Consider the following 13,774-nt stretch of genomic DNA (forward strand, 5'->3'; position numbering starts at 1 on the left):
TGCTTCAAAACCAAATGTTTACCAGGCCCACCACTCAACTCTGGACTTGAACAGACTTTATGACCAGGTCCACTTATACAAGGCAGCAGTGCCCACCTTCGCCCGGATGCTTTAAGGATATCGCTCTCAAATGCAGCCCCAACACTTCACACAGGAGCAACAAAACAATAGACACCCCGCCTATGTGTAGGCCCCCGGACCTACACATAGAGGACCCACGCCGAGAGGACCTAGACATAGAGGACCCACGTCGAGAGGACCTACACATAGAGGACCCATGCCGAGAGGACCTACACATAGAGGACCCACGCCGAGAGGACCTACACATAGAGGACCCACGCATAGAGGACCTACACATAGAGGACCCACGCCGAGAGGACCTACACATAGAGGACCCATGCCGAGAGGACCTACATCCAGACCACAACACCACCAGCCACATCCACACCCCCACCCCAATCAATCAACACCCCCCCCCCCCAAGTCAACCATGCCCACACCTCATTTAGGCCCCCTCAGATCAGACCTATGCCCCTCCACTCCCGCAAAGAGGGCGTCAACATGGAAGTCACACATATGCCTAGACCGTGAGAAGGCAAACAGGACCAAGCCCCACTCTTACACTAGCCCAAGCCAATGGCATGTACCAGATGCTCAGCAGGCTCTGCTCTGACTTATTGGCCTGAGGCCAAACCACATGACCAACAACATTTATTATTTTTTTATTATTTTTTTATTTCACCTTTATTTAACCAGGTAGGCTAGTTGAGAACAAGTTGTCATTTACAACTGCGACCTGGCCAAGATAAAGCAAAGCAGTGTGACACAGACAACAACACAGAGTTACACATGGAGTAAACAATAAACAAGCCAATAACACAATAAACAAGTCAATGACACAGTAGAAAAAAATAAAGTCTATATACAATGTGTGCAAAAGGCATGAGGAGGTAGGCAATAAATTGGCCATAGGAGTGAATCATTTCAATTTAGCAGATTAACACTGGAGTGATAAATGAGCATATGATGATGCGCAAGTAGAAATACTGGTGTGCAAAAGAGCAGAAAAGTAAATAAAATAAAAACAGTATGGGGATGAGGTAGGTAGATTGGGTGGGCAATTTACAGATGGACTATGTACAGCTTCAGCGATCGGTTAGCAGCTCAGGTAGCTGATGTTTAAAGTTAGTGAGGGAAATAAAAGTCTCCAACTTCAGCGATTTTTGCAATTCGTTCCAGTCACTGGCAGCAGAGAACTTGAAGGAAAGGCGGCAAAATGAGGTGTTGGCTTTGGGGATTATCAGTGAGATATACCTGCTGGAACGTGTGCTACGGGTGGGTGTTGTTATCGTGACCAGTGAACTGAGATAAGGCAGAGCTTTACCTAGCATAGACTTATAGATGACCTGGAGCAAATGGGTTTGGCGACGAATATGTAGCGAGGGCCAGCCGACTAGAGCCTACAGGTCGCAGTGGTGGGTGGTATAAGGTGATTTGGTAACAAAACGGATGGCACTGTGATAGACTGCATCCAGTTTGCTGAGTAGAGTAATGGAAGCTATTTTGTAGATGACATCGCCGAAGTCGAGGATCGGTAGGATAGTCAGTTTTACTAGGGTAAGTTTGGCGGCGTGAGTGAAGGAGGCTTTGTTGCGAAATAGAAAGCCGATTCTAGATTTGATTTTGGAATGGAGATGTTTAATATGAGTCTGGAAGGAGAGTTTACAGTCTAGCCAGACACCTAGGTATTTATAGTTGTCCACATATTCTAAGTCAGAACCGTCCAGGGTGGTGATGCTAGTCGGGCGGGCGGGTGCGGGCAGCGAACGGTTGAAAAGCATGCATTTGGTTTTACTAGCGTTTAAGAGCAGTTGGAGGCCATGGAAGGAGTGTTGTATGGCATTGAAGCTTGTTTGGAGGTTTGTTAGCACAGTGTCGAAGGAAGGGCCAGAAGTATACAGAATGGTGTCGTCTGCGTTGAGGTGGATCTGGGAATCGCCCGCAGCAAGAGCGACATTGATATATACAGAGAAAATAGTCAGCCCGAGAATTGAACCCTGTGGTACCCCCATAGAGACTACCAGAGGTCCGGACAATATGCCCTCCGATTTGACACACTGAACTCTGTCTGCAAAGTGGTTGGTGAACCAGGCGCGGCAGTCATTAGAAAAATCAAGGCTATTGTGTCTGCCGATAAGAATACAGTGATTGACAGAGTCGAAAGCCTTGGCCAGGTCGATGAAGACGGCTGCACAGTACTGTCTTTTATCGATGGCGGTTAACATTGGACACTTTATGGAAGACAAAGCCTTCACTATCTCATCCTGGAATATCCAAGGCCTGAGGTCATCTCCCTTTGGCCTAAAGTGCAGGAACCTGGACTTCACCAAAGAAATTGGAAATACAGACATTGTCATTCTACAGGAAACATGGTATAGAGGAGATGGACCCACAGGTTGCCCTCTAGGGTACAGAGGGCTGGTAGTCCCATCCACAAAACTACCAGGTGTGAAACAGGGAAGGGACTCAGGGAGTATGCTAATTTGTTATAGAGCAGACCTAACTCACAGTATTAAATTAATCAAAACAGGAACATTTTACATTTGGCTAGAAATTCAAAAGGAAATAATCTTTACAGAGAAAAGTGTCCACTTGTGTGATACCTATATCCCCCCACAAGAATCCCCATACTTTAATGAAGACAGTTTCTCCATCCTGGAGGGGGAAATCAGTCATTTCCAGGCCCAGGGACATGTACAAGTCTGTGGCGACCTAAATGCCAGAACCGGACAAGAAACTGACACCCTCAGTATAAGGGGGACAAACACCTGCCTGGAGGTGACAGCATTCCCTCCCCCATATGCCCCCCTAGGCACAACTATGACAACATAACCAACAAAAATGGGTGACAACTCCTGCAGCTCTGTCGCACACTGGGCATGGCATGTACAGTTGAATTCGGAAGTTTACATACACTTAGGTTGGAGTCATTAAAACTCGTTTTTCAACCACTCCACAAATTTCTTGTTAACAAACTATAGTTTTGGCAGGTCAGTTAGGACATCTACTTTGTGCATGACACAAGACCTTTTTCCAACAATTGTTTACAGACAGATTATTTCACTTACAATTCACTGTATCACAATTCCAGTGAGTCAGAAGTTACACTAAGTTGACTGTGCCTTTAAACAGCTTGGAAGATTCCAGAAAATGATGTCATGGCTTTAGAAGCTTCTGATAGGAGGTGTACCTGTGGATGTATTTCAAGGCCTCCCTTCAAACTCAGTGCCTCTTTGCTTGACATCATGGGAAAATCAAAATAAATAAAAATTGTAGACCTCCACAAGTCTTGTTCATCCTTGGGAGCAATTTCCAAATGCCTGAATGTACCTCGTTCATCTGTACAAATAATAGTATGCAAGTATACACACCATGGAACCACACAGCCGTCAAACCACTCAGTAAGGAGACGCGTTCTGTCTCATAGAGATGAGCGTACTTTGGTGCGAAAAGTGCAAATCAATCCCAGAACAACAGCAAAGGATCTTACATTTTACATTTTAGTCATTTAGCAGATGCTCTTATCCAGAGCGACTTACAGTAGTTAATGCATACATTTCATTTCATTTTTTTTGTACTGGAGGAAACGGGTACAAAAGTATCTATATCCACAGTAAAACGAGTCCTATATCGACATAACCTGAAAGGCCGCTCAGCAAGGAAGAAGCCACTGCTCCAAAACCGCCATAAAAAAGACAGACTACAGTTTGCAACTGCACATGGGGACAAAGATCGTACTTTTTGGAAAAATGTCCTCTGGTCTGATGAAACAAAAATAGAACTGTTTGGCATAATGACCATCATTATGTTTGGAGAAAAAAGGGGGATGCTTGCAAGCCGAAGAACACCATCCTAACCGTGAAGCACGGGGGTGGCAGCATCATGAGGTAGGAAGATTATGTGGATATATTGAAGCAACATCTCAAGACATCAGTCAGGAAGTTAAAGCTTAGTTGCAAATGGATTCTTCCAAATGGACAATGACCCCAAGCATACCTCAAAAGTTGTAACAAAATGGCTTAAGGACAACAAAGTCAGGGTATTGGAGTGGCCATCACAAAGGCCTGACCTCAATCCTATAGAAAATCTGTGGGCAGAACTGAAAAAGCATGTGCGAGCAAGGAGGCCTACAAACCTGACTCAGTTACACCAGCTCTGTCAGGAGGAATGGGCCAAAATTCATCCAACTTATTGTGGGAAGCTTGTGGAAGGCTACCTGAAACGTTTGACCCAAGTTAAAGAATTTAAAGGCAATGCTACCAAATACTAATTGAGTGTATGTAAACTTCTGACCCACTGGGAATGTGATGAATTAAATAAAAGTTGAAATAAATCATTCTCTATTATTCTGACATTTCACAATCTTCAAATAAAGTGGTGATCCTAACTGACCTAAGACAGGGCATTTTTACTAGGATTAGGAATTGTGAAAAACTGAGTTTAAATGTATTTGGCTAAGGTGTATGTAAACTTCCGACTTCAACTGTAAATAGTTCATGGTAGGCTTCGAGGGGACTCCTATGGTAGGTACACCTATAGCTCATCTCTTGGCAGTAGTACTGTAGACTACTTTATCACTGACCTCAACCCAGAGTCTCTCAGAGCGTTCATAGTCAGCCCACTGACACCCCTATTAGATCACAGCAAAATCACAATCTACTTGAACAGAGCAATACTCAATTATGTGGCATCAAAGCTAAAGGAACTGAGTAATATTAAGAAATGCTATAGATGGAAGGAATGTAGTGTGGAAACCTACCAAAAAAACAATTAGGCAACAACAAATTCAATCCCTTTTAGACAACTTCCTGGACAAATCTTTCCACTGTAATAGTGAAGGTTTAAACTTGGAATTAGAAAATCTAAACAGTATATTTGACCTCTCAGCTTCCCTATCAAATCAAAAAAATTCAAACAGAAAACCGAAGAAAATTAACAACAATGACAAATTGTTTCAGGAAAAATGCAAAAACATAAGAAAGAAATGAAGATACCTGTCCAACCAAAAACATAGAGACCCAGAGTCTTCGCCTTCACTATGGTGAATTACTAAAACAATACAGAAATACACTATGGGAAAAGAAGGAACAGCATGTCAGAAATCAGCTCAATGTAATTGAAGAATCCATAGACTTTAAACACTTCTGGGAAAATTGGAAAACACTAAACAAACAACAACATGAAGCGTTATCTATCCAAAATGGAGATGTATGGGTAAACCACTTCTCCAATATTTTTGGCTCTATAACAAATAAACAAACAGCAAAAACATGTACATGATCAAATACAAATCTTTGAACCAACTATTAAAGACTACCAGAATCCACTGGATTCTCAAATTACCTTGAATGAACTACAGGACAAAATAAAAACCCTCCAACCCATAAATGCCTGTGGTGTTGATGGTATCCTCAATGAAATTATAAAATATACAGACAACAAATTCCAATTGGCTATACTTAACCTCTTTAACATCGTCCTTAGATCTGGCATCTTCCCCAATATTTGGAACCAAGGACTGATCACCCCAATCCACAAAAGTGGAGACAAATTTGACCCAAATAACTACCGTGGGAAATGTGTAACAGAATTGCTTCCGTCCCTCTCCTCACCCCAACCTGGGCTTGAACCAGGGACCCTCTGCACACATTGACAACAGCCACCCTCAAAGCATCGTTACCCATTGCTCCACAAAAGCCGCGGCCCTTGCAGAGCAAGGGGAACTATCTCAGGTCTCAGAGCGAGTGACGTTACCCGATTGAAACGCTATTAGTGCGCACCACCGCTAACTAACTAGCCATTTCACATCGGTTACATATGCATCTACAGCAATCTTGGACAAATCCTCTGCATTATCATTAACAGCACACTTGTACATTTCCTCAGTGAAAACAATGTACTGAGCAAATGTCAAATTGGCTTTTTACCAAATTATCGTACGACACCTCATATTCACCTGCACACCCTAATTGACAAACAAACAAACCAAAACAAAGGCAAAGTCTTCTCATGCTTTGTTGATTTCAAAAAGTCTTCAACACAATTTGGCATGCGGGCCTGCTATACAAATTGATGGAAAGTGGTGTTGGGGGAAAAACATACGACATTATAAAATCCATGTCCACAAACAACAAGTCTGCGGTTAAATTTATTTTCAGAGGGCTGTGGGGTGAGACAGGGATGCAGCTTAAGCCACACCCTCTTCAACATATATATAAACGAATTGGCGAGGGCACTAGAACAGTCTGCAGCCCCCGGCCTCACCCTACTAGAATCTGATGTCTAATGTCTACTGTTTGCTGATGATCTGGTTCTTCTGTCACCAACCAATGAGGGCCTACAGCAGCACCTAGATCTTCTGCACAGATTCTGCCAGACCTGGGCGCTGACAGTAAATCTCAGTAAGACCAAAATTATGGTGTTCCAAAAAAGGTCCAGTCGCCAGACCACAAATACAAACTATATCTAGACACCATTGCCCTAGAGCACAAAAAAATGATACATACCTTGACCTAAACATCAGCGCCACATGTAACTTCCACAAAGCTGTGAACGATCTGAGAGACAAGGCAAAAAGGGCCTTCTATGCCATCAAAAGGAACATAACATTCGACATACCAATAAGGATCTGGCTAAAAATACTTGAATCAGTTATAGAACCCATTGACCTTTATGATTGTGAGGTCTGGGGTCCGCTCACCAACCAAGAATTCACAAAATGGGACAAATACCAAATTGAGACTCTGCATCAGAGCCATTAAATGCAGAATTCTGCAAAAAAATCCTCAGTGTACAACGTAAAACACCAAATAATGCATGCAGAGCAGAATTAGGCCGACACCTTTTAATTATCCAAATCTAGAAAAGAGCCATTAAATTATACAACCACTTAAAAGGAAGCGATTCCCAAACCTTCCACAACAAAGCCATCACTTACTGGTCCTGGGGCTCTGTTCACAAACATGTACAGACCCCACAGAGCCCCAGGACAGCAACACAATTAGACACAACCAAAGAAAACATAAGAAAACAAAAATATAATTACTTGACACATTGGAAAGAATTATCAAAAACAGAGCAACCTAGAATGTTATTTGGCCCTAAACAGAGAGTACACAGTGGCAGAATACCTGACCACGGTGACTCACCCAAACTTAAAGAAAGCTTTGACTATGTACAGACTCAGTGAGCATAGCCTTGCTATTGAGAAAGGCCGCCGTAGGCAGCCCTGGCTCTCAAGAGAAGACAGGCTGTGTGCACACTGCCCACAAAATGGTGGAAACTGAGCTGCATTTCCTAACCTCCTGCCAAATGTATGACCATATTAGAGACACATAGTTCCCTCAGATTACACAGATCCACAAAGAATTCGAAAACAAACCCAATTTTGAAAAACTCCCTTATCTACTGGGTGAAATACCACAGTGTGCCATCACAGCAGCAAGATTTGTGACCTGTTGCCACAAGAAAAGGGCAAGCAGCAAAGAACAAACACCCATTTTAAATACAACCCATATTTACTGTTTACTGTTCATTTTCATAGTTTATTTCACTTTTGTTAATTATCTACTTCATTTGCTTTGGCAATGTTAACATATGTTTCCTTTGCCAATAAAGCCCCTTGAATTGAATTGAATTGAAATGATAGCTCTTTGGTCTGGTGTGAATAGCCAACAAAGTGACCAATACTAGGAATGTTGGTACTTACATTAGTACTTGAACTTTTACTAAAGTCCAGTTCCAATCAAACATGAACTTGTATTGGAGCTGTCCTTCTCAAAGGTAAATAGGCCTCAATGATAAACGCTATTTTAAAAACTATATTTAAAGTCTGTGTCTCCCTCTGGTGGTACTATAATGTAACATCAGTCCACCTGAAGATGTCGTCCTGCAGAGAGAGATGAGACTGAGGGGACAACAGCAGCAGTGTGAGCTCAGAGGGAATAGTCTCCTCAATTAGATACAGTACTTTATCTATTGTCTAATTCTAAGCTGTTTTGAAAAGGTTGGAATAAAATTAAATGGTAACACTCTGCTTTTCAGCTTTTAATTATCCTCTGTAAGATAGTGTCAGATCTGAAAAAGCAGCGTGAGAGGACAGTAGAGGTTAGGCCAGAAGGATTAAATTAACTGAATCGAACAATTATATTCTTGCATAATTAAATAGTTTGGATTCAAACAGAGAAACAAAATGTGTTGCCACTGCTTCCCCCTTGTGACCGGTTGTGGTCAGGAGCGGGAGGCTGAGGTTCAGAGGCTGGTGGCAGAGATTGTAGCTGTGGGACAGAGACACCAGAGGGAGCAGGAGATTGTGAAAGCAGCGCAGGAGAGAGGTGGACAGTGCTCACAGAGCAAACATAAGCACATATTACACAAACACACTGAGTGACTGATAGTGATCTGCTCCTCCTTCACCCAAATCCAGACAGCTGATGTTCTGAAAGAGCTGCAAAATCTGAATCCTTACAAATCAGCTGGCTCGACAATCTGGACCCTCTCTTTCTAAAATGATCCGCCGTAATTGTTGCAAACCCTATTACTAGCCTATTCAACATCTCTTTTGTATCGTCTGAGATCCCCAAAGATTGGAAAGCTACCGCAGTGATCCTCTTCAAAGGGGGTGACACTCTAGACCCAAACTGTTATAGACCTATATCCATCCTGCCCTGCCTTTCTAAAATCTTCGAAAGCCAAGTTAACAAACAGATTACCGACCATTTTGAATCCCACCGTACCTTCTCCACGATGCAATCTGGTTTCCGAGCTGGTCATGGGTGCACCTCAGGCACGTTCAAGGTCCAAAACGATATCCTAACCGCCATCGATAAAAGACAGTATTGTGCAGCCATCTTCATAGACCTTGCCAAGGCTTTCTACAATGTCAATCACCACATTCTTATCGGCAGACTCAACAGCCTTGGTTTGTCAAATGACTGCCTCGCCTGGTTCACCAACTACTTCTCAGATAGAGTTCAGTGTGTGAAATTGGAGGGCCTGTTGTCCAGACCTCTTTTCTCTGTATCAATGATGTCGCTCATGCAGCTGGTGATTCTCTGATCCACCTCTATGCAGACGACACCATTCTGTATACATCTGGTCCTTCTTTGGACACTGTATTAACAAACCTCCAAATGAGCTTCAATGCCATACAACACTCCTTCAGTGGCCTGCAACTGCTTTTAAATGCTAGTAAAACTAAATGCATGCTCTTCAACCGATCGCTGCCCGTACCCGCCCGTTCGACTAGCATCACTACTCTGGACGGTTCTGACCTAGAATATGTGGACAACTACAAATACCTAGGTGTCTGGTTAGACTGTAAACTCTCCTCCAAGACTCACATTAAGCATATCCAATCCAAAATTAAATCTAGAATCTGCTTCCTATTTCGCAACAAAGCCTCCTTCACTCATGCTGCCAAACATACCCTCGTAAAACTGACCATCCTATCAATCCTTGACTTCGGCGATGTCATTTACAAAATAGTCTTCAACACTGTACTCAGCAAACTGGATGTAGTCTACCAAATCAAATCAAATCAAATGTATTTATATAGCCCATCTTACATCAGCTGATATCTCAAAGTGCTGTACAGAAACCCAGCCTAAAACCCCAAACAGCAAGTAAGGCAGGTGTAGAAGCACGGTGGCTAGGAAAAACTCCCTAGAAAGGCCAAAACCTAGGAAGAAACCTAGAGAGGAACCAGGTGATGAGGGGTGGCCAGTCCTCTTCTGGCTGTGCCAGGTGGAGTTTATAACAGAACATGGCCAAGATGTTCAAATGTTCATAAATGACCAGCATGGTCAAATAATAATAATCACAGTAGTTGTCGAGGGTGCAACAAATCAGCACCTCAAGAGTAAATGTCAGTTGGCTTTTCATAGCCGATCATTGAGAGAATCTCTACCGCTCCTGCTGTCTCTAGAGAGTTGAAAACAGCAGGTCTGGGACAGGTAGCACGTCCGGTGAACAGGTCAGGGTTCCATAGCCGCAGGCAGAACAGTTGAAACTGGAGCAGCAGCACGGCCAGGTGGACTGGGGAGTCATCATGCCAGGTAGTCCTGAGGCATGGTCCTAGGGATCAGGTCCTCCGAGAGAGAGACAGAGAGAAAGAGAGAATTAGAGAGAGCATACTTAAATTCACACAGGACACCGGTTAAGACAGGAGAAATACTCCAGATATAACAGACTGACCCTGGCCCCCCGACACTACTGCAGCATATATACTGGAGGCTGAGACAGGAGGGGTCAGGAGACACTGTGGCCCCATCCGATGATACCCCCGGACAGGGCCAAACGGGCAGGATATAACCCCACCCACTTTGCCAAACACAGCCCCCACACCACTAGAGGGATATCTTCAACCACCAACTTACCATCCTGAGACAAGGCCGAGTATAGCCCACAAAGATCTCTGCCACAGCACAACCCAAGGGGGGGCGCCAACCCAGACAGGAAGACCACGTCAGTGACTCAACCCACTCAAATGACGCACCCCTCTTAAGGACGGCAGTGCCATCTATTTTGTCACCAAAGCCCCATATACTACCCACCACTGCTACCTGTATGCTCTTGTTGGCTGGCCCTCGCTACATATCGTCGCCAAACCCACTGGCTCCAAGTCATCTATAAGTCTTTGCTAGGTAAAGCCCCGCCTTATCTCAGCTCACTGGTCACCATAGCAACACCCACTTGTAGCACGCGCTCCAGCAGGTATATTTCACTGGTCATCTCCAAAGCCAACACTTCCTTTGACCGCCTTTCCTTCCAGTTCTCTGCTGCCAAATGACTGGAACGAATTTTAAAAAATCACTGAATCTGGAGACTTATATCTCCCTCTCTAACTTTAAGCATCAGCTGTCAGAGCAGCTTACCGATCACTGTACCTGTACACAGCCAATCTGTAAATACCACACCCAACTACCTCATCCCCGTATTGTTATTTATCTTTTTGCTCTTTTGCACCCCAGTATCTCTACTTGCACATTATCATCTGCACATCTATCACTCCAGTGTTAATGCTAAATTGTAATTATTTCGCCTCTATGGCCTATTTATTGCCTTACCTCCCTTATCTTCTACATTTGCACACACTGTACATAGATTTTTCTATTGTGTTATTGACTGTACATTTGTTTATGTGTAACTCTGTGTTGTTGTTTTTGTCACACTGCTTTGCTTTATCTTGGCCAGGTCGTAGTTGTAAATGAGAACTTGTTCTCAACTGGCCTACCTGGTTAAATAAATGTGAAATAATAAATACATTTAAAAAAAAAACAGGAAGCCAGTGTAGAGAGGCTAGCATGGGAGTAATATGATTTTAAAAAATGGTTCTAGTCAAGATTCTAGCAGCCGTGTTGAGCACTAACTGAAGTTTATTTAGTGCTTTATCCAGATAGTCGGAAAGTAGAACATTGCGGTAGTCTAATCTAAAAGTGACAAAAGCATGGATACATTTTTTTGCATCATTTTTGGACAGAAAGTTTATGAATTTTGCAATGTTATGTAGTTGGAAAAAAGCTGTACTTGAAACAGTCTTGATATTTTCGTCAACAGAGAGATCAGGGTCCAGAGTAACGCCAAGGTCCTTCACATTTTTATTTGAGACACCTGTACAACCATCAAGATTAATTGTCAGATCCAACAGAAGATCTCTTTGTTTCTTGGTACCTAGAACTAGCATTTCTGTTTTGTCCGAGTTTAAAAGTAAAACATTTGCTGCCATCCACTTCCTTATGTCTGAAACTCAGGCTTCCAGCGAGGGCAATTTTGGAGCTTCACCATGTTTCATCAAAATGTACAGCTGTGAATTGTCAGCATAGCAGTGAAAGTTAACATTATGTTTAAGAATGACATCACCAAGAGGTAAAATTTATAGTGAAAACAATAGAGGTCCCAAAACGGAACCTTGGGGATCACCGAAATGTACAGTTATTTGTCAGAGGACAAACCATCCGCAGAGACAAACTGATATATTTTTCAGACAGATAAGATCTAAACCAGGCCATAACTTGTCCGTGTAGACCAATTTGGGTCCCAATCTCACCAACAGAATGTGGTGATTGATGGTATCAAAAGCAGCACTAAGGTCTAGGAGCACGAAGACAGATGCAGAGCCTTGGTCTGGCACCATTAAAATGTAATTTACCACCTTCACGCGGCTATGATGGGGTCTAAAACCAGACTGAAGCGTTTCGTATACATTGTTAGTCTTCAGGAAGGCAGTGAGTTGCTGCACAACATCTTTTTTTGTTGAGAGGAATGGGAGATTTGATATAGGCTGATAGTTTTTTATATTTTCTGGGTCAAGGTTTTGCTTTTTCAAGAGAGGCTTTATTACTGCCACGTTTAGTGAGTTTGGTACACATGCAGTGGATAGGGAGTCATTTATTGTGTTCAACATAGGAGGGTCAAGCACAGGAAGCAGCTCTTTCAGTAGTTTAGTTGGAATACGGTCCAGTATGCAGCTTGAAGGTTTAGAGGCCATGACTATTTTCATCAAGAGATATAGAATTTAAAAACTTGAGTGTCTCCCTTGATCCTAGGTCCTGGCAGTGTTATGCAGACTCAGGACAACTGAGCCTTGGAGAAATACGCAGATTTAAAGAGGAGTCTGTAATTTGCTTTCTAATGATCATGATCTTTTCATCAAAGAAGTTCATGAATGTATCACTGCTGAAGTGAAAGCCATCCTCTCTTGGGGAATGCTGCTTTTTAGTTAGCTTTTCAACAGTATCAATAAGACATTTTGGATTGTTCTTATTCTCCTCAGAAAAATAGGATGATCAGCAGCAGTGAGGGCTCTTCGATACCGCACGGTACTGTCTTTCCAAGCTAGTCGGAAGACTTCCAGTTTGGTGTAGCGCCAATTCCGTTCCAATATTACGCAAGGTTAAATTAAGTTCCTCAGTTAGGTGGTTAACCGATCGTTGTAATCTGACGTCCTTGGATAGGTGAAGGGAGTCTGGAAGGGCATCTAGGAATCTTTGGGTTGTCCTAGAATTTATTGCACAGCTTTTGATGATCCTTGGTTGGGGTCTGAGCAGATAATTTGTTGCGATTGCAAACGCAATAAAATAGTGGTGCGATAGTCCAGGATTATGAGGAAAAACATTAAGATCCACAATATTTATTCCACAGGACAAAACTAGGTCCAGAGTATGACTGTGGCAGTGAGTAGGTCCGGAGACATGTTGGACAAAACCCACTGAGTCGATGATGGCTCCGAAAATCTTTTGGAGTGGGTCTGTGGACTTTTCCATGTGAATATTAAAGTCACCAAAAAATGGAATATTATCTGCCATGACTATAAGTTCCAATAGGAATTCAGGGAACTCAGTGAGAAGAAGAAAACACAGTCATTTTTGGGGGGTAAATTTAAATTTGGTATCGTAAATGTTAGCAAAACCTCCGCCTTTGCAGGATGTGCAGGGGATATAGTCACTAGTGTAACTAGGATTAGAGGCCTCATTTAACACAGTAAATTCATCAGGCTTAAGCCATGTGTCAGTCAGGCCAATCACATCAACATTATGATCAGTGATTAGTTCACTGACTATAACTGCCTTGGAAGTGAGGGATCTAACATTAAGTAGCCCTATTTTGAGATGTGAGATATCACAACCTCTTTCAATAATGACAGGAATGTAGGAGGTCTTTATTCCAGTGAGATTGCTAAGGCGAACACCGCCATGTTTAGTTTTGCCCAACCTAG

Source organism: Salmo trutta, chromosome 12 (assembly GCF_901001165.1).
Source record: "Salmo trutta chromosome 12, fSalTru1.1, whole genome shotgun sequence".
NCBI classification, from domain to species: Eukaryota; Metazoa; Chordata; class Actinopteri; order Salmoniformes; family Salmonidae; genus Salmo; species Salmo trutta.